Source organism: Ranitomeya imitator, chromosome 5, assembly GCF_032444005.1.
Source record: "Ranitomeya imitator isolate aRanImi1 chromosome 5, aRanImi1.pri, whole genome shotgun sequence".
NCBI classification, from domain to species: Eukaryota; Metazoa; Chordata; class Amphibia; order Anura; family Dendrobatidae; genus Ranitomeya; species Ranitomeya imitator.
Window position 1 is genome coordinate 560,854,706 of NC_091286.1, and position 20,795 is coordinate 560,875,500.

Consider the following 20,795-nt stretch of genomic DNA (forward strand, 5'->3'; position numbering starts at 1 on the left):
ACGTCCCACAACCCTGGTCTAGGGCCACGTCCCACACCCCTGGTCTAGGGCCACATCCCCACTCCTGGTCTAGGGCCACATCCCACACCCCGTCTAGGACCACGTCCCACAACTCTGTTCTAGGGCCACGTCCCACACCCCTGGTCTAGGGCCACGTCCCACGCCCCTGGTCTAGGGCCATGTCCACACCCCTGGTCTAGGGCCACGTCCACACCCCTGGTCTAGAGTACGTTCCCATCCCTGGTCTAGGGCCACATCCCCACCCCTGGTCTAGGGCCACATCCCCACCCCTGGTCTAGGGCCACATCCTCACTCCTGGTCTAGGTCCTCATCCTCACTCCTGCTCTAGAGCCACGTCCCCACCACTGGTCTAGGGCCACATCCTCACTCCTGGTGTAGGGCCTCATCCTCACTCCTGGTCTAGAGCCACATCCTCACTCCTGGTCTAGAGCCACATCCTCACTCCTGGTCTAGGGCCACATCCTCACTCCTGGTCTAGGTCCTCATCCTCACTCCTGCTCTAGAGCCACGTCCCCACCACTGGTCTAGGGCCACATCCTCACTCCTGGTGTAGGGCCTCATCCTCACTCCTGGTCTAGAGCCACATCCTCACTCCTGGTCTAGAGCCACATCCTCACTCCTGGTCTAGAGCCACATCCTCACTCCTGGTTTAGGGCCTCAACCTCACTCCTGGTCTAGGTCCTCATCCTCACTCCTGGTCTAGGGCCACATCCCCACCCCTGGTCTAGGGCTACATCCCCACCCCTGGTCTAGGGCCACATCCTCACTCCTGGTCTAGAGCCACATCCTTACTCCTGGTCAAGAGCCACGTCCTTACTCCTGGTCAGTGTACAAAGACCCCAAAATGAATGAGCCCTGTCACCTAGTGAGATCCATCCATCACATAGATGTAATTATCATCAGGACCTCCAGACCTGTACACACGAGGCTCCAGGCTGCGTTATATGCATCCATTGTGTGCACGGTAGTGCAGCTGATACTAAGCCAGGTGAACTTGGAAGAGTGTGTGCTCGGTTATCGTGAAAAGCAGAGTGTCTGTGATGTCAGCCTGTGAGTGGGTGTGGGCTCCGTCCTGAGTGACCGTGGTGTGTCAGGCCAGGATTATTATTACACGCGGACTGATCTCTTCACATTCCTGCTCCCTTCTGACCTACAATAACCTCGGCCCCGCCCCGCGTGACGTCACGCTATCAGGCCCCCACAACGCGCCACTTTCCTGCATCCAATCAGCACGTCGCTCTCTCTGTCCTCAATGGCACAAGAGAAAGGCAGTAAGGGGGCGGAGCAGTGCCGCACCTCCGGCCGCTGATTGGCTACTGGAGTCGTGGTCGCAGCGTCGCTGTTTGCTGTACGTGTTCACGGCGGTGACACCGGCTGCGGCGAACACCTTGTGCGTGCGTCTCCTACGTACAGCAGCGGCCGGAGGAGCCGGTGCTCCCATCCCCCGGGTGAGTGATCGGCATTACCGCGGCGCTCGTTACCAAGGGAACCATGTACTCATTGTGCCTCAGAGGTAACTGGCGGTCAGTGCGGTCCTCCCTCCCGCCGCCTGCGCAGTCTCGTGTCTCCGCACATTGCATTATTCATCATGTCGGCAGCTCGGCATTGTCCTGGAGCCGGCGTGTCTGATACCGCGCAGTACAGGGGGGACGGGCCGCCAGCGGGTGTGTGTGTGTCACCCGTCCGTATGTGCAGCTGTCCCAGGAGGCTGGGAAGCTGCCATTACCGGCTGTCCAGTCCGCCAGTCCCGGAATCCATCACTGAGGACTGGTGATATTGGCTCCTGGCTGATACTCTGTGTTATTGTTTATCAATAATGTGACTGCTGGTTGTCTGAGGAATGTTCTGCTGCACTGACTGCACTAGTTGGGCAAATAAATCATCAAGATCCGCTGCTGGCAGCTCCTTTATAATTGCCGACCAATGATGTCCCAGATGTGTGCGGTGGGAGAAGTCCAGAGGCCATGGTGGCTCATTAGGCCGCACAGGCTGCCCCCAGAAGAGGAGCACGCGGCACGGAGTGGTCGTCTTGCACTGGGACACTTGGGAAAGATTGTTCAGGCCAATGAGGCACGGCCATTGGTGGCAGCCAAGGTGTCATCTATCCTTAGTAAGAAGGAACATAAACCAGCTCACCCATGATTCAGCAACCAAACCTCGGGAGCACGGACCCGCTGTGTCCAGGCGTGCAAGATCCAATGCATGATGATGTCATGATTAAGGGAGCCTAGTCTCCAGAAACGCGTTGGGATTCTTACCCATATGGTTGTGCTGAAGTCTGTATCCTCCATGTTTAAAGTTTAAAAAAGAAATCGCCTTTTTACGGACTCGGTGAAGCTGGACATTTCTTTCTCTTTTTTTGTCATCTATCCTTACTGATCTGCTGCTAGCTGCCGTCTGAATAATGCAGCGTCCATCACACCTGTGACTCCGTCCTTGTTTCTAGTTATCTGTTTTTAAAGGGATCCTGGCCCCATATAAATGCCGTCCATTCTGCAGGCACCATGTTATAGAGCAGGGGGACATGTGCAGATTCATCTATAGTTTTCTGGGGAAAGAAAACAGTGAATTAATCCCAGAAAGAGCAGAGGATTAAAGGGACACTATCACCTGAATTTGGAGGGAAAAATCTTCAGCCATGGAGGCGGGGTTTTGGGGTTTTTGATTCACCCTTTCCTTACCCGCTGGCTGCATGCTGACTGCAATATTGGATTGAAGTTCATTCTCTGTCCTCCGTAGTACACGCCTGCACCAGGTAATCTTGCACAGCGCAGGCGTGTACTATGGAGGACAGAGAATGAACTTCAATCCAATATTGCAGTCAGCATGCAGCCAGCGGGTAAGGAAAGGGTGAATCAAAAACCCCAAAACCCCGCCTCCATGGCTGAAGATTGTTCCCTCCAAATCCAGGTGACAGTGTCCCTTTAAGTGATGATCAGGACCACCCACTGGACTATCAGTGACTGACAGCTTTCTATGTAAGTGTGTATGCGGAGATAGCTGTCAGTCACTGACAGGACCGCCCACTGGACTGATAATCCCAGGAAGAGCAGAGGATTAAATGATGAAACCACACATTGTACTGACTCTTTTCTCAAACTATAGATGAATCTGCTCCCCCTGCTCTATAACACGGTGCCTGCAGAGTGGACGGCATTTACATGGTGACGGGTTCCCTTTAAGCTGCACATCCTCCTATTTACCTATCCGCCGCGCACTCGTACAGGCCGCCAATACACGGGAACATCTGGCGCAGCCGAGCTGTCACAGGTTTTCTATGGGCAGAGGAGCGCCGCTGTCAGACCCCCTGGCAGCATCTTATCCACAAGTAAACACAAGGACTTGGATTTTCTGCTCCAGCTGCCGACCCGTCTCTTTCCTTTATCATCTATCAGGGAAAACACGATGATCGATCCCTCAGAAATCGTGTATAGTTGTACGATGTTGATGTCCATGTACAGTTATGGTTGATCCTGTTCTCATTTTGTACTTGTCTTATCTGTTAGTTTCAATCCAGTGGGAAAAATTGTAGCGGTGACCACAGGACCGATCTGTGCAGCCTCTGCTCATCTTCCCTCAGTCGTTGTCCGCTGCAGTTTTGGGTGACACTTTGTGCCAAAGAACAGATTTACACCAGATCAATAATCCTAGATCAAGGCTGATCAATATGTCTCTTGAAATGATGGCGCTGTCATCCAGAGTGACAGCCTTGCCTGACCGACCATGACGGAAAAGTCATTTAGGCCGGTTTCACACGTCAGTGGCTCCGGTACGTGAGGTGACAGTTTCCTCACGTACAGGAGACACTGACTCACGTAGACACATTAAACTAAATGTGTCTCTGCACATGTCAGCGTGTTTTAACGGACCGTGTCCGTGTGCAAAACACGGAGACATGTCAGTGTTCGTGGGAGCGCACGGATCACACGGACCCATTAAAGTCAATGGGTCCGTGTAAACATGTACCGCACACGGATGCTGTCCTTGTATGTTTTTCCAAATAGTCGTTTCCAGCGGACAGAGAAAACATCCAGATGAACGTTTTTTTCAGACCAAAATGAGAAAAAAAGTAAGCGGCACCGCTCAACTTATCAGAGAAAATCAGCTTAATGTGGGAAATTCCTAAACAATGGTAGTCCGATCGAGAGACAGGAGGTGCTGGCGTGAAACAAAATGTCCATGTAATCCAAAGAAGGTAAAAGAAACGCAATAGCACTCACCGATCTGTGGCAGTTTAAACGTCCTTTATTAGAACATGCAGCGAGCAATCTTCACGGCTCAAGGGAGGGAGTGAGAGGAGGAGTGCGACAGGCAAGACGGCCGTTTCGCGCTAACACCAAGCGCTTCCACGGGTCTGTCTGGGACCCGTGGAAGCGCTTGGTGTTAGCGCGAAACGGCCGTCGTCTTGCCTGTCGCACTCCTCCTCTCACTCCCTCCCTTGAGCCGTGAAGATTGCTCGCTGCATGTTCTAATAAAGGACGTTTAAACTGCCACAGATCGGTGAGTGCTATTGCGTTTCTTTTACCTTCTTTGGATTACATGGACATTTTTTTTTTATCCAGTGAAAAAAGCGCACATTGACGGAACAACTGAAATCATGCAGATTTTCTGTTCTGAGGTCTCCCCCTCTCCCAGTCAATGTAAACTCCATGTTAAAGGGCCTCTGTCACCCCCCCCAGCCGTTAGAAACTAAAAGAGCCACCTTGTGCAGCAGTAATGCTGCATTCTGACAAGGTGGCTCTTTTAGTTATTGGTGCAGTCAAAGCAGAAATAAAGCGTTTTATAATTTTGCAAAAATACCTGTCTTTAGTCGTGGAGGCAGGTCTTAACCCCCCTGCTGCAGACTCCACACTTCCGTCACTCAAAGCTTCGGTGTCGGGCGCCGCCCCCTCCGCGCTGTTTTCCAAACAAATCCGGCGCCTGCGCTTTTACACCAGATCAATAATCCTAGATCAAGGCTGATCAATATGTCTCTTGAAATGATGGCGCTGTCATCCAGAGTGACAGCCTTGCCTGACCGACCATGACGGAAAAGTCATTTAGGCCGGTTTCACACGTCAGTGGCTCCGGTACGTGAGGTGACAGTTTCCTCACGTACAGGAGACACTGACTCACGTAGACAAATCCGGCGCCTGCGCTGTTTAGTTCTGCCTGAGGCAGGCGCAGTGAGCGCTGCCCGTCTGACCTCAGATGCAGTCTCGCAGACTGCGCCTGTGCGGCCGCCCTGCTTGTGAGTCCCAGCCCTGCAGTGTGCATAATGCATAACACTGCAGGGCTGGGATTCACAAGCTGGGTGGCCGCACATTTGCCGTCTGCGAGACTGCATCTGAGGTCAGACGGGCAGTGCTCACTGCGCCTGCCCCTGGCAGAACTAAACAGCGCAGGCGCCGGATTTGATTGGAAAACAACGCGGAGGGGGCGGCGCCGAAGAAGCCTTGATTGACGGCAGTGTGGCGTGGGCAGCAGGGGGGTTAAGACCTGCCTCCCTGTCTAAAGAGGTATTTTTGCAAAATTATAAAACACTTTATTTCTGCTGTGACTGCACCAATAACTAAAAGAGCCACCTTGTCAGAATGCAGCATTACTGCTGCACAAGGTGGCTCTTTTAGTTTCTAACGGCTGGAGGGGGTGACAGAGTCCCTTTAAAAATAAAAACCTGATCCTGCAGAAAAACGGATCCGTTGCATCAGTTTTTACACTATTTGCAACAGATCCGTTTTTTGGAACATTAGCCGGATTCTGCCTGAAACAAAAAACCTGATGTGTGAAAGTAGCCTAATCTAACCTCTTGTTCTCATCTCATCGGGGGCTTATCTACAGCATTACAGAATGATGTAGATAAGCCCCTGATGCCGGTGGGCTTAGCTCACCTTCGATTTTGGGGGTGACAGGTTTCCTTTAAGAGGCAGTCCGAGCTGCCTCTGCTGGCCACTCGGGTCGTCACTGTGTGATACATCTGTAGGAGAGTAAAGCCAGCGCTGATCGGGCTCAGGGATCAGGTGCCAGAGCAATGTCGTGTGATCCCAATCCCCGGAGAGCCAGGGAGGACACCGCCGGAACGGCGCCAGCACTGGAGCTAGGAAAACGTGGTGTTATTTTACTGGGGGCAAACATGCGGATAGAGACTTGGTTTTCAGAGTAGTGGACAACAACCCCCTTTAATGTATGGAGTTGGCGCCAGCTGTGTAATTGCAGTGAATGGTTACGCCGCTGTAAGTTGTAGCAGCATTTAGGAAGTTGGGAATGGATGGAGGTGGGAATAGGTGGAGGTAACGCCTAACGTCTATCAGGTTCCCCCCTATTAAGGGTGCTAATTAAAGAAAATAATGTACAAGGAAACAAAACAGTATAGTTAAAAAAAAAAAAAAAAATTGTGAAAAAAATCTACACCTTAGGCTGATTTCACACATCAGTGGCTCCGGTACGTGTGGTGACAGTTTCCTCACGTAGACACATTAAAATAAGTGTCTCTGCACATGTCAGTGAGTATTCACGGATTGTGTGTCCGGGTGCAAAACACGGAGACATGTCAGTGTTCATGGGAGCGCACGGATCACACGGACCCATTAAAGTCAATGGGTCCGTGTAAACACGTTCCGCACACGGATGCTGTCCGTGTGACTTTTTTTTTTTTTTTTTAAGTCATAGGGTTAAAATTTAAACAAATTGTTTCAATACACGGACGATGAACATGGACACACGGATGGCCTTCGTGCATGCACGGATAGCTCTGGGACCATTTCTTCCAGTACCAGAAATATCTGGACGTGTGAGACTGGCTTTAACAATTTTTTTTTTTTTTTAAATCTCCCTTTTTCCCATGTATAAAATAGCAGAATCTATTCAGTTACATATAATTGTTTTTTTTCTTTTGTTATTGCTGTTATTTAGACAGGTCACCTCTCAAAAAAAAAAAAAAAAAAAAAAAAAATCATAAAGACCTCCAAAATGGTATTGAAAAAAATCTATAGCTCCCCCTGAAGAAAACAAACCCTCAAACCTCCATCTACTGAAAATCTATGGTTATGTTTTAGTACCGTGTTTTTTTTTTTTTGTTTTTGTTTTTTTTTAGCACTAAAAATGTAGATATGGATTTGGTATGACTACAACCACGATTAACGCTATAAGAATAAAATCCCTAAAGGTTTTTTTTTTTTTTTTTTAACCCCTCTTGGACTTTTCTCTTCCATTTAGTACGTTATATGGTAACATGACGGTATACTTCTTTCAAAGCTACAACTCATTCTGCACAAGACCAGTCCTCATAGTTATGTCGATAGAAAAATAAAAAAAACATTTGTCTTCAAGAGGTTAAAAAGCCATTTTTTTTCTACTTTGGACATCCTAGAAATCCTGGATCCTGCTCTGATTCGGACCCCCCAGTGGAACATATTTTTATGATGATGTAGCCTGGGGGGTCCTGACTTCTGACAGATCGCGGCCTGCATATCCATTTGTTTGATTATCATGGCGGCTTCAGTGGGGATGTTTCCCTGTTTCCTGCTGTCATTCAGACCGCTACGAAGCTTGTGATGAAAGCTCCAGGGTCTATTATGAGGAAACACCATGGCTGAGGCCTATAAATATTGGAGCTGTGCACGTGGGCATGTAATGGATACACTGCGCTGATCGCTGGAGGCCATTGTTGGTGCAGCCCGTGTCTAGTGGCAGCCGCTTTGCTGACTGTAGACCTGGAATGTCGCACCTTGTAGATCTGTAAGGAGCGAGATTGATCCGCTGCACAGGTGACTGTAGAATTGTTTTCTGTCACTTTCTAGTGTTAAAGGGACTCTGAACCTAGAAATAAATGATCACATTTGCTAGTTATCTGTTCCTCAGTGGTTTAGTCTGTAGCTTACGCCGCACGATTATCAGGAACAAGCTTTCCAAAGATCCCTGGTTTCCGATAATGTTGAAGTGTAAAAAAATACAGTGTGGGGAACCCTCTATTCTTGATAACCAGCCTTGTTGAAGCTGACAGCCGAGGGTTGCAGCCCCCTGCTGTCAATTTTGCCTGGCTGGTTATCAAAAGTACAGGAGAACCTGCTCTCGCTGTTGTTAGCGGCAGCAGGTGTCGGATGATGGGAGCTGTAGTCCCATCCGCTGACACCAGTGACCGGAGGTAAACTGTATACCTGCTGTCACAGCGTGGGACCGCGGCTCTCCGGCGGGGATGATTTCACTGCTGATCAGAAGCGGTGTTTGCCGTGCTGTCATGCACATGATAGCGTGACAAACACTCGGTGTTCGGGCAGCCAAACGCGGATTTCCTGATGATGTCAGTGTTTGGTGTCCGTGCCCGAACAGTAGGTATTCGGTATGGATGCCGAACTTTACTGTTCGGGTTCACCCATCTCTAGTCACCTTTTTATATCAGCTTTGTCATGGTGTGGGATTCTCTGTATCGCAGGTCACACTGGCTCCCGGCCTTCTCTCCGCCATAAACTCCTCTGTCAAGGAGACTTTGATCAATTTGTATTCGTAGCATCTCTTCTACAGTACAGATGGTCTATGGTCCAAAAATTGAAGATGTCTGATGGGATCTGCTTTTTTTTTTTTAATCTAGATATTAAGCAGCCCAAAATACCACCCGGCCAGGAGAAAAAGCCTCTAAATCTACGTGTGTGTGTAAGAAAGAGATGGGATTAATGACTAAGGTGACTTTAGATCCACACAAGGTCTCCATGACCTCATTGCTCCTGAAATCAGAGCCGTAATGTTATCAGATTGATAGTGCAGCCTCAGGCATTGGCTCTGTATAGTCAAGAGGTGACATCTTGGCATTACAAGGGTGTCCAGCGTCATCCGACCTCACTCAGTTTCAGGGTATGTGCCCACGGTCAGTAATCGGTAGCGCATCGAATGCATCACATGGCCACTGCGTCCAAAGTGCTGCCGGCTATTGAACGCAGGTGTTTCTGCATGTGTTCATTGAATCATGTGGAATCACCGCGTCCAACGCCTTGGACGGGTGACATTTCTCTTGCGGAGACGCGAGTCTCTGCAAGATAAATAGACATGCTGCAGTCTGGAAAGACGCGCCGCATGTCTGTCTCCGCGGGTGATCCGCGAGCGTCTGTGCACGCATAGTGGAGATGGGATTTCTTGAAATCCTATCCACTATGCTGTAACCTCTGGATGCTGTGGATGTACGCAGCGTCCAACCCACAGTATTTCCTGACCGTGGGAACATACCCTGAGCAGTGCCGATGATGTTCTGACCCCACACAACCTCTGAGACGCATGTATGATCGGTAGGTATCATGCTCGTCTCTTATTCTAATGAACAGGACACATGAATGGTACTTGACTATGGTGCCTGCTTCTCAGTAGGTGTTTGGAGTCGTAATGTCACCCAGTTTCGAAGTGAGCGCACTGGATAACTTCTTGAAAGACCGTGAATAATCCGGTGTTTAGCTCTTTGGTGTACTGCGACGGTCCTGGTGTGGATTTCTGTGGTCGACTATGGGGTAAATGCACCCAGTGCACCCAAAGATGAGAAATGCTTTAGGCAATGTTCACAATGCTCCAAAACCCTCCTCAAAAACTGCTTCAAAATAACTTTGCTGTTTTATTTGAGGAGTTTTCAGCATTTTTCTTTCCTGAAGAGGTTTTCCAAAAAAAGTTGCGCCTGTCCCCATTTTATTCTAAAGCAGAATCTGATAGAATCTACTCCCAAGCCAGGCACTGTCCAATCATAAGCCTGCAAAAAAAAAACCACTCCAAGAAAAAGAAATTTTCTTCAAAGCAGCTTCTGTAAAAACAGAAAAATGCCAAAAAGGAGCGTTTCCTCTTAGAAAACTCATGTTTGAATGCCTCAAATGGCTCCAAGTAGCTTACAGAGAGCTGTAGTACGTGCTGGATATTGTCAGATGCATCGGATTCTTTTACAGCGTCCTGGTAAATGAGAATGTATACCCTTGTACGAAGATGAATGAGTTGCTGCTGTCAGGTTTCCAGATCTCGCCTGTGTCGGGCGGTCGAGGTTACGAATCACCAGTTCCAGTTAGTTTCTGTAGGATTGTGTGCACTGTAAAAGCATGAATATTCTAGATTTGTGTCTTTACCATATATATATTTCTCTACCAAGCTTCAGAGAGTTCTTGCCACATGTTATATATAAAAACGCTGATCGGTTGGGACCTAACAATGGTAATGTCACTTGTTCATACATTGCCCTTTTTGCAAAAATTGTGTGGTGAGGTTTTAGGGGGTCTTGACAGTTATTTTTCCCCCCCCCCTCAAAATGCTACATAACGTATTCTACTAATCATGGCTGATTTTCTGCACTGACCGATACTGGGAAAAAATGCGGCTTCATTACTTTTGTTGGTTCTATGGACTAGAACAATGTATGCAATGCATGGAAACTCCTGCAATGCGGGCAAGCATACAGAGCCAGTGCCGTCCCAACTGGCCCAATTTCCAATATGGTCGCATAAGCCAAGCCTCAGGTCAGCTCTACACAGACGTCTCTTCCCATCTACCCACAATCACTCCTGTGCCCATTAACAGCCACTGCCAGACAGACATGGCAGCTTATTTTTCAGCAGTCTAGAATCAGACATTCTGGGTCAATATTTTCCCTGATGATAAATTCCCCGGAGCTCCCATACACATTAGACCAATAGTGTCAAACACGTGGTCCAGGGGGCGCATGTGGCCTTTGAGGTGACTATCTGAGGGGTGCCCTTGGGACAACGGAGCGAGCCGACGGGCATCATGTAATGACATCACAGCGGAGTCTTCTCTTTCCTGAGCTGCTGGATCGCTGGTGGTAGGTGTTGTGAATTCTGTGGCAGAGCTCCCTCCTGTGGTCACAAGTGGTACTTCGGCTGATTCTCTCTGTGAGCTTCTGTTGGTGGAGGGAAGTGGTACTGCGGCTTCTGAGTTTCCTCCCTCAGGTGATCTGGTGAGGTCGTTAGGTGCTTCTCTACTTAACTCCACCTAATGCTTTGATCCTGGCTTCCTGTCAATGTTCCAGTGTTGGACTTGCTTTTCCCTGGATCATTCCTGTGGCCTGCTGCTCTGCATAGCTAAGTTCTTCTTTGCTATTTGTTTGCTATTTTTTCTGTCCAGCTTGTCTAATTTGTTGCTGGAAGCTCTGGGACGCAAAGGGTGTACCTCCGTGCCGTTAGTTCGGTACGGAGGGTCTTTTTGCCCCCTTTTGCGTGGTTTTCTTTAGGGTTTTGTGTAGACCGCAAAGTTACCTTTTCTATCCTCGATCTGTTAAGAAAGACGGGCCTCACTTTGCTGAATCTATTTCATCTCTACGTTTGTCTTTTCATCTTAACTCACAGTCATTATATGTGGGGGGCTGCCTTTTCCTTTGGGGTATTTCTCTGAGGCAAAGTAGGCTTATTTTCTATCTTCAGGCTAGTTAGTTTCTCAGGCTGTGCCGAGTTGCATAGGCAGAGTTAGGCGCAATCCACGGCTGCCTCTAGTGTTGTTTGGAGAGGATTAGGGATTGCGGTCTGCAGAGTTCCCACGTCTCAGAGCTCGTTCTATGATTTTGGGTTATTGTCAGATCACTGTATGTGCTCTGACCGCTATGTCCATTGTAGTACTGAATTGCCTTTCATAACAGGTAGGTAAAGAAGTAGATGAGGATTTTTATTTTTGACTCTTATTTACCCAACATCTGCCATGCGACGCAGCAAGAGGTGACTTTATACAAACGGCTGTGCAGGAATGGAGCATTGATGGTGCAGCTGGCACCGTGGTCAGCGGCTGTCAGATGTAACAGCTGACTGCCCTGCTGCTGTGAACAGCGGTTTGGGCCATTTAGCCCTGCAGATACCACTCTTAATAGTTACATAGTTATGTAGGTTAAATAAAGACCTAGATCCATCAAGTTCAGCCTTTCTCCACCAATTGTACATTTTGTCACTAATCTAGCTATAACTCACAATGTTGTGTATCAAGGAAATCGCCCAGCCCTTTTTTAAAAGCTGTTATAGTGTCTGCCATTATTACATCTTGTGGTCGGCATTCCACAGTCTGACTGCTCTAACTGTAAAGAATCCTTTCCTATTTAGCTCTTGGAATCGCCTTTCTTCCATAATGAGTGCCCCTAGTCCTCAGCACGGTCCTTGGAAGGAATAAGTCATGTTCCAGTCCTTTGTACTGACCACACATATATTTATACATGTAAATGAGATCCCCTCTGAGGCTTTTCCATCTTCTCATCATATGAGAGGCCTTCCATTCCTTGTAATAATCTAGTTGCCCGTCTTTGAACTGACTCGAACTTCTGAATATCCTTTTTAAAATGTGAAGCCCAAAACTGGATCTAATACGTCGGGATTTTATTTATCTTTTTATACATCTTAAAATCTTGTGACAGTGGTATTGAGATGATTATTTGATGGGGACATCCCTTTTAAGCCTAAAATCCAAGGGCAAGTGATGGCCATCAGATCAGTCAGCTATGGTGGCCTGTAAGGCCTGGTAATAAATATGGCCTAATAGACGGAGTATCAGGGCCAGATCTAATATGACACACTACAAAATTATGATCAGAGGGCAGGCAAGTACATGTTAAAGTCTCATGTCGGGTCTAAGTAAAGCATTAAAGGAAAAAAATCTAAAGTATGAAAAAATAACTGAAAAATAGTGTACCAATAAAAACTCCATTGTATGTAAAAGTACATGTTTGGTACGGCCTAAGCTATAAAATGGTGCCATCATCTATATGAGGACCAATGTAAAAATGGTAAATTAACGCCAAAAATGTTGCTTTTTCACTAGAACAAAACATAAAAATGAAATAGTCATCTTGCCCCACAGGGAATGCAGCCCAATCAATTAATTATTTTTTTTATCCATTTATCTGGCAGAGTTTGAGACCCCGTATTACAGAGGGTTTGACAGACATTAGTCTGTGTATGGTGGGCTTTAGGTATGGAAGAAGGAAAACTGAAAGCTGTATAGTAATGAAACTGCAGGAAAAGACTCTAGTGAAGTCAGTCACCCCTCTTCAGCTATAGCCGTTCCGGACTGGAGACGCAGATTTTCTGGTTTGATCAGAATTGTAGAGTGACATGGCGGCCATACTCTCCGGTCCAAAAAAGGGGTCCCCTACCGTAAATCCCCTGCTTAATATCCATATTCTCCGATTGTGGAGATATCTGATATCCGCCCTCCACAGCTCCATGGCTAGATAAGAGGTTGGATCTTTTTTCCCAAATGTGAAGAAATTTCATAAAATCTGGAGTTCAGTCAGCCGCCCTGATGGATTGGTGCGATGTCTCCCATTATCTCTCCCGCCCCCCACTCTCCCATAAAAATGACTTTATGTACTTCCCATTAACCAGTAATGTGTGCATAGACCTCAGTGACTAATAACCCTTCTAATATTACATAGGTGAGCTGTGGCTCGGTCACTTGGCGATGAATTTTGCATGTCTTTGTTTCCTGTCTGGGAGAAGGGCTGCACAGTGATTTCTGCTCTTGCAGACGACCATCTCCTTTAGATGGTGAAGTCTTGGCCCTGGCAGAGTACAAATTAGATTTTCCAGCTTCACATGGCGGTTACATCATTACTCCGCGATCTGTCTTCCAGATTCTTCCATGCTGCACTCAGGGTTTGTACGGTAACTGCTTCCCAGCAAATTCCGGTTTGATGGAGCTGCTGGGTAACATTGCTCTGTCATGTAAAAGTAATTTATGATTTATTTTTTTACTCGGCCTAAACTGACCTGTTGCACAAGTGAATGGAGCAGTCCAAATGAGTGCTGCTCCTGTCTCGGGCTGTACCTGCCATCCATTGCTCCAGTCATCTGGATGCTGTTTTGAAATTTGAAAAATAAAAAGTGTAATTTGGAAAAAAAAGGCTCCTTCCTGATAAATCCTACTGCTCTTATGTTCTTCTCTGGTCACTGTCTCTTTTCCTGCAGTGGTAATGAGCTGATTATCCACGTGACTGCAACTACGTTAATTGGTGGCCTCTGTGGTCTATTTAAAACATACCGTATAGACACTGCTCAAAAAAATAAAGGGAACACTTAAACAACAGAATATAACTACAAGTACATTGAACTTCTGTGAAATCAAACTGTCCACTTAGGAAGCAACACTATTTGACAATCAATTTCACATGCTGTTGTGCAAATGGAATAGACAACAGACGGAAATTATTGGCAATTATCAAGACACCCTCAATAAAGGAGTGGTTCTGCAGGTGGGGACCACAGACCACATCTCAGTACCAATGCTTTCTGGCTGATGTTTTGGCCACTTTGGAATGTTGGTTGTGCTTTCACACTCATGGTAGCATGAGATGGACTCTACAACCCACACAAGTGGCTCAGGTAGTGCAGCTCATCTAGGATGGTACATCAATGCGAGCTGTGGCAAGAAAGTTTGCTGTGTCTGTCAGCGTAGTGCCCAGAGGCTGGAGGCGCTACCAGAAGACAGGCCAGTACACCAGCAGACATGGAGGGGGCCGTAGGAGGGCAACAACCCAGCAGCAGGACAGCTACCTCCGCCTTGGTGCAAAGAGGAACAGGAGGAGCACTGCCAGAGCCCTGCAAAATGACCTCCAGCAGGCCACAAATGTGCTTGTGTCTGCACAAACGGTTAGAAATTGACTCCATGAGGATGGTCTGAGTGGCTGACATCCACAGATGGGGTTGTGCTCACAGCCCAACACCGTGCAGGACTCTTGGCATTTGCCACAGAACACCAGGATTGGCAAATTCGCCACTGGCGCCATGTGCTCTTCACAGATGAAAACAGGTTCACACTGAGCACATGTGACACGTGACAGAGTCTGGAGACGCCGTGGAGAGCGATCTGCTGCCTTCAACATCCTTCAGCATGACTGATTTGGCAGTGGGTCAGTAATGGTGTGGGGTGGCATTTCTTTGGAGGGCCGCACAGCCCTCCATGTGCTCGCCAGATGTAGCCTGACTGCCATTAGGTACCAAGATGAGATCCTCGGACCCCTTGTGAGACCATATGCTGGTGCGAATGGCCCTGGGTTCCTCCTAATGCAGGACAATTCCAGACCTCATGTGGCTGGAGTGTGTCAGCAGTTCCTGCAAGATGAAGACATTGAAGCTATGGGCTGGCCCGCCCGTTCCCCAGACCTGAATCCAATTGAACACATCTGGGATATCATGTCTCGCATCATCCACCAACGTCATGTTGCACCACAGACTGTCCAGGAGTTGGCGGATGCTTTAGTCCAGGTCTGGGAGGAGATCCCTCGGGAGACCATCCACCACCTCATCAGTTTGCATTCCCAGGCGTTGTACATTAGGGAGGTCATACAGGCACGTGGAGGCCACACACAATACTGAGCATCTTTTCCTTGTCTTGAGGCATTTCCACTGAAGTTGGATCAGCCTGTAATTTGATTTTCCACTTTGATTTTGATTTTGAGTATCATTCCAAATGCAGACCTCCACGGGATATTCATTTTGATTTACATTGATAATTATGTTTCATTGTTCTGAACACATTCCACAATAAAAATTTGCAACTGGAATATTTCATTCAGAGATGTGGGATTTTAGTGTTCCCACAACACATGGACACATTATAGACTGTAGGAGGTTTTCCATGCCTCAAAAAACCAATGGGGACGTGCTATTTTGGTCTGATTTAATGTCTAGGTCTGCGGACAGCACACACATGCTATCTGGGCTGTTTCTGTGTGATGTGAGAATAGTTGTCCACCTCACCTTGTGGTTCTATTGATGAGATCCACATCTCTTTATTTTTTTTAGCACCACCATTAGTTCCTAGGAATTTTTGGGAGAAAGTCTCGCTCAGGGAACAGTGGTATATACAGCTCCATGCACAGTGGGTAGGCGGGAATGGGGAAAAATGAAGGCCTCCCAAATGCTAAACCTTATGGTGGCCACTTCAGTCTTAGGTTGGAGTCACACTGCCGTATTTCTCCTGCAAGAATCGCATCCTAAAACTTGTACTGGCTGATGGCTCTCCTGACCTGAGCTTGACAGCTGCATAGTAATCCATCATGCTGTCATGCTCGGGTCAGGAGAGGTGCCAGCCAGTCCATGCAGTGCGATGTGATTATCGCATGAGAAATACAGCAGTGTGACTCCAGCCTTAGGCCGCCGTCACACATGCGAGTTTTACAGACGTAAGAGCGCAGAATCTACGTCCGTAAAACTCGCAAAAAATACGGCACAATTATTCTCTATGCCCCTGCTCCTATTTGCCGTATTTTACTGATCAGTATTATACGGCTTTCTACGGCCGTACAAAATCGCAGCATGCTGCGTTTGTCACCGTACTGCGCAAGAAATACGCCAATGAAAGTCTATGGAAGCGTGAAAAATACGGATTACACACGGACAAGCAGTGTGACTTGCGAGAAATACGCAGCGCTGTTAGAGAGAAAAGCCGGTAATTCAGTGCGGTGTACAGTAAAATCACACTGACAGCTTACAGAAGAATAGGTAGAATAAATGTGTACACATAGAATAGGTATATATATATATATATATATATATGTCAGTGAGACACATATATGTATATATATTAATATTTATTCCTGCGCTATACAGCTTGAAAGCCGGTAATTCCCAGGCTTTCTAGGCAAGTTCCCACGATCTATAAACATCCAGCAGAGGGCGCCTCACCGCAAATGAAGCTAAATATAGATCATTGATCTATTTTTAGCCTCATTCCCTGGGGTTTTGCAGCGAGGAGCAGCCTGCATTAGCACAGCTCCTTGCTGCAAAATGTTTTAACCCCTTCAGAAGGATTTACATCGTTGGACGTTACAGATCTGCGGAGGGTAAGTATATTGTTGGTTTATTATGTTTTTTTACTCACAGAACGAGGGTCTTCAGTGACTGGATTGGGCGTTGAATAAAATACTGCAACAACCATTGTTTTTATTTCATTAAAATAATTTTAAAAAATGTGTTTGTGTTTTATTTAACCCTTTACTAGTATTGGATTAATAATGGATAGGTGTCATAATTGACGCCTCTCCATTATTAATTAGGCTTAATGTCACCTTACAATAGCAAGGTGGCATTAACCCTTCATTACCCCATATCCCACCGCTACACGGGAATGGGAAGAGAGTGGCCAAGTGCCAGAATAGGCGCATCTTCCAGATGTGCCTTTTCTGGGGTGGCTGGGGGCAGATATTTTTAGCCAGGGGGGGGCCAATAACCGTGGACCCTCTCCAGGCTATTAATATCTGCCCTCAGTCACTGGCTTTACTACTCTGGCGGAGAAAATTGCGCGGGAGCCCACGCCAATTTTTTCCGCCATTTAACCCTTTATTTTAAGAGCTAGAACGGCCAAATTTTGCAGATACACACTACTGACATTAGTAGTGTGGAATCTGCAAAAAAAATGGAGAGAAGACATGGTTTACTGTATGTAAACCATGTCTCAAATCATGTCGGGTTTTAGGAAGGAGAAGGAAAAAGCCGGTAATTGAATTACCGGCTTTCAAGCTGTCTAGCGCTGGAATAAATATTAATATATATACATATATGTGTCTCACTGACATATATATATATATACCTATTCTATGTGTACACATTTATTCTACCTATTCTACTGTAAGCAGTCAGTGTGATTTTACTGTACACCGCACTGAATTACCGGCTTTTCTCTCTAATATATGTGTCTACTGACATATATATATATATATATATATATATATATATATATATATATATATATATATATATATATATATATATATATATATATATAGACAGTATATATATATTTTCTTTTCTTTTTGGGACACATGGATCATTTCTATAGCGGTATGTTGGTTTTGCTAGCCTGCGAGAAAACCACGCAGTACGGATGCCATACGGATTACATACGGAGGATGCCATGCGCAAAAAACGCTGACACACCCTGCCTACGGAGGAGCTACGGACCACTTTTTTCGGGACTTTTCAGCGTATTACGGCCGTAATATACGGACCGTATTGTTTTACGCTGTGTGTGACGCCGGCCTTAGGATTAGAGGGTTGTAGCAGAAAGCCATGGGAGTGAGGTGCAGGTCCTCATTGAGGGGTTTATTACTGGATTCTGGAACCTAAGGCCACATTCACACGTTCAGTATTTGCGTTTCTTACCTCCGTATTTGTAAGGCGCCTTTCACACATCAGTTTTTTGCCGTCGGGCTTAATTTGGCGAGTTTTGAAAAAAACAGACCCGTCAAAATTTGCCGCCGGATCCGTCTTTTTCTCTCATAGACTTGTATTAGCGATGTATTGCCTCACGTTTCATCCGTTTTTTGCTGGATCCGTCGAAAATGTGTTTTCCGGTGGCCCAACAAAACGGACATAGTAACGTTTTTTCTCTCCTGCAAAAAAACAGACCGCAGTGGAACCAGCGCCGTCCGGCGTTTGCTATAATGGAAGCCTATGGCTCCAGATCCGTAAAATGACTGAATCCGGCAACCGATTCCGTTTTTTTAAGCTGAGCATGTTTTAAATGTTTCCCATTCTGGTCTTTCTCTTCTTCTCCTTCTTCCCCAGATCAGCTAGTCCCCGGATATAAGCCAGTTGGATCCGGCAAAAAAACGGATCCATCGCATAAGTTTTTCACAATTTGCGACGGATCCGTTTTTTTTTTCAAAATTGGCTGGATTTAGCCTGACGGCAAAAAACTGATGTGTGAAAGTAGCCTAAGCCGAATACTAGGAGTGGGTGATGAATACAGGAGTGATGACTTGTTTCTGCTTTTCCTCTGATTGTTCCTCTCCTGGTTTTGGCTTACAAATACTGATGTAAAAAACTGACCAAATACTGAACGTGGCCTACCACTACTGCCATTATGTATTGGATAAGCCTGGGTCTGGAATAGTGTGACGATAGCCATATAATTCTGTCCAGGCCTCACACTGTGGTCTTATTACCAGATTGCTGCTCATTTCTCTGTTACAGGAGTTTCCTGGAACTATATAGTAATGTACCTTATTAATTCTAGATCCTTCCTGAGCCACCGTTCTTGTTATGGGTCTTGCCCTCTTCTGATGACATGCGTGGGGATTTTTTTTTTGCCCCTGCTCTAGGACCATATGTGTCCCATATGATTTTTGTCCTACCTCTATGATGTATATTTGGGGGACGTTTCTCTTGAACACATCCGCTTTCTCTTGTAGCCAGTAATGGGCTCTTGCGTTACTCTCATTGGGCAGCATGCAGTGCAGATATAAGGCCTCATTCAGATGTCTGGGTTTCACATAACAGTGATTTTCTTGGACAGGACACATACCAAATAAAGTCTACGGTGCTATTCACATATCCTTGTCTTATTGCAGACAGTCGTACCATTTTTTGCATACATAAAAAAAATCACAGACGACTGAACGAGGCGCCACTATGATTGTCAGCACGCTTGTTTTAGAATGATTAAATGGGTTTTACTTTGCCATCTGTCCCAATTGTGATCCTGCGTTTACATGAAGCATGGATTAAAGGACGCTAAAATCAGTGTTTGCTTGTGTTCAGATCTATTCTTTATCATTCCCCTCCCCATACATTGTAAGGGAGGATGGAGGTGCAGGATCCTATAGACGCAGACCATGCAGTCATCATTTACATGCAGGACACCCAAGGGCCAACGTAGGCGGCAGTATCTAATGTCTGAAGATGTATATACAGTACAGACCAAAAGTTTGGACACACCTTCTCATTTAAAGATTTTTCTGTATTTTCATGACTATGAAAATTGTACATTCACACTGAAGGCATCAAAGCTATGAATTAACACATGTGGAATACTTAAGAAAAAAGTGTGAAACCGAAATTACATCTTATATTCTAGGTTCTTCAAAGTAGCCACCTTTTGCTTTGATGACTGATTTGCACACTCTTGGCATTCTCTTGATGAGCTTCAAGAGGTAGTCATCGTCAATGGTTTTCCAACAATTGTGAAGAAGTTCCCAGAGATGCTTAGCACCTGTTGGCCCTTTTGCCTTCACTCTGCGGTCAAGCTCACCCCAAACCATCTCGATTGGGTTCAGCTTTGGTGACTGTGGAGGCCAGGTCATCTGGCGTAGCACTCCATCACTCTCCTTCTTGGTCATATAGCCCTTACACATCCTGGAGGTGTGTTTGGAGTCATTGTCCTGTTGAAAAATAAATGATGGTCCAACTAAACGCAAACCGGATGGAATAGCATGCCGCTGCAAGATGCTGTGGTAGCCATGCTGGTTCAGTATGCCTTCAATTTTGAATAAATCCCCAACAGTGTCACCAGCAAAGCCCCCCCACACCATCACACCTCCTCCTCCATGCTTCACGCTGGGAACCAGGCATGTAGATTCCATCCGTTCACCTTTTCTGTGTTGCACAAAGACACGGTGGTTGGAACAAAAGAGCTTAAATTTGGACTCATCAGACTAAAGCACAGATTCCCCTGGTCTAGTGTCCATTCCTTGTGTTCTTTAGCCCAAACAAGTCTCTTCTGCTTGTTGCCTGTCCTTAGCAGTGGTTTCCTAGCAGCTATTTTACCATGAAGGCCTGCTGCACAAAGTCTCCTCTTAACAGTTGCTGTAGAGATGTTTCTGATGCTAGATCTCTGTGCGGCATTGACCTGGTCTCTAATCTGAGCTGCTATTAACCTGCGATTTCTGAGGCTGGTGACTCGGATATACTTATCTTCAGAAGCAGAGGTGACTCTTGGTCTTCCTTTCCTGGGGCGGTCCTCATGTGAGCCAGTTTCTTTGTAGCGCTTGATGGTTTTTGCCACTGCACTTGGGGACACTTTCAAAGTTTTCCCAATTTTTTGGACTGACCTTCAATTCTTAA

At 46.5% G+C, this 20,795-nt stretch overlaps 1 protein-coding gene across 1 annotated transcript in view; it reads left to right on the forward strand.

Moving 5' to 3' along the window:
• Positions 1–1,343: 1,343 nt before the first annotated feature.
• The window catches only part of ACSL3 (acyl-CoA synthetase long chain family member 3), a 126,686-nt gene continuing 107,234 nt past the window's right edge, over positions 1,344–20,795 (forward strand). The window contains exon 1 of the mRNA XM_069727669.1: positions 1,344–1,469. The gene's annotated coding sequence lies outside the window, so the exon portion shown is untranslated. The remainder of the gene's footprint in view (positions 1,470–20,795) is intronic.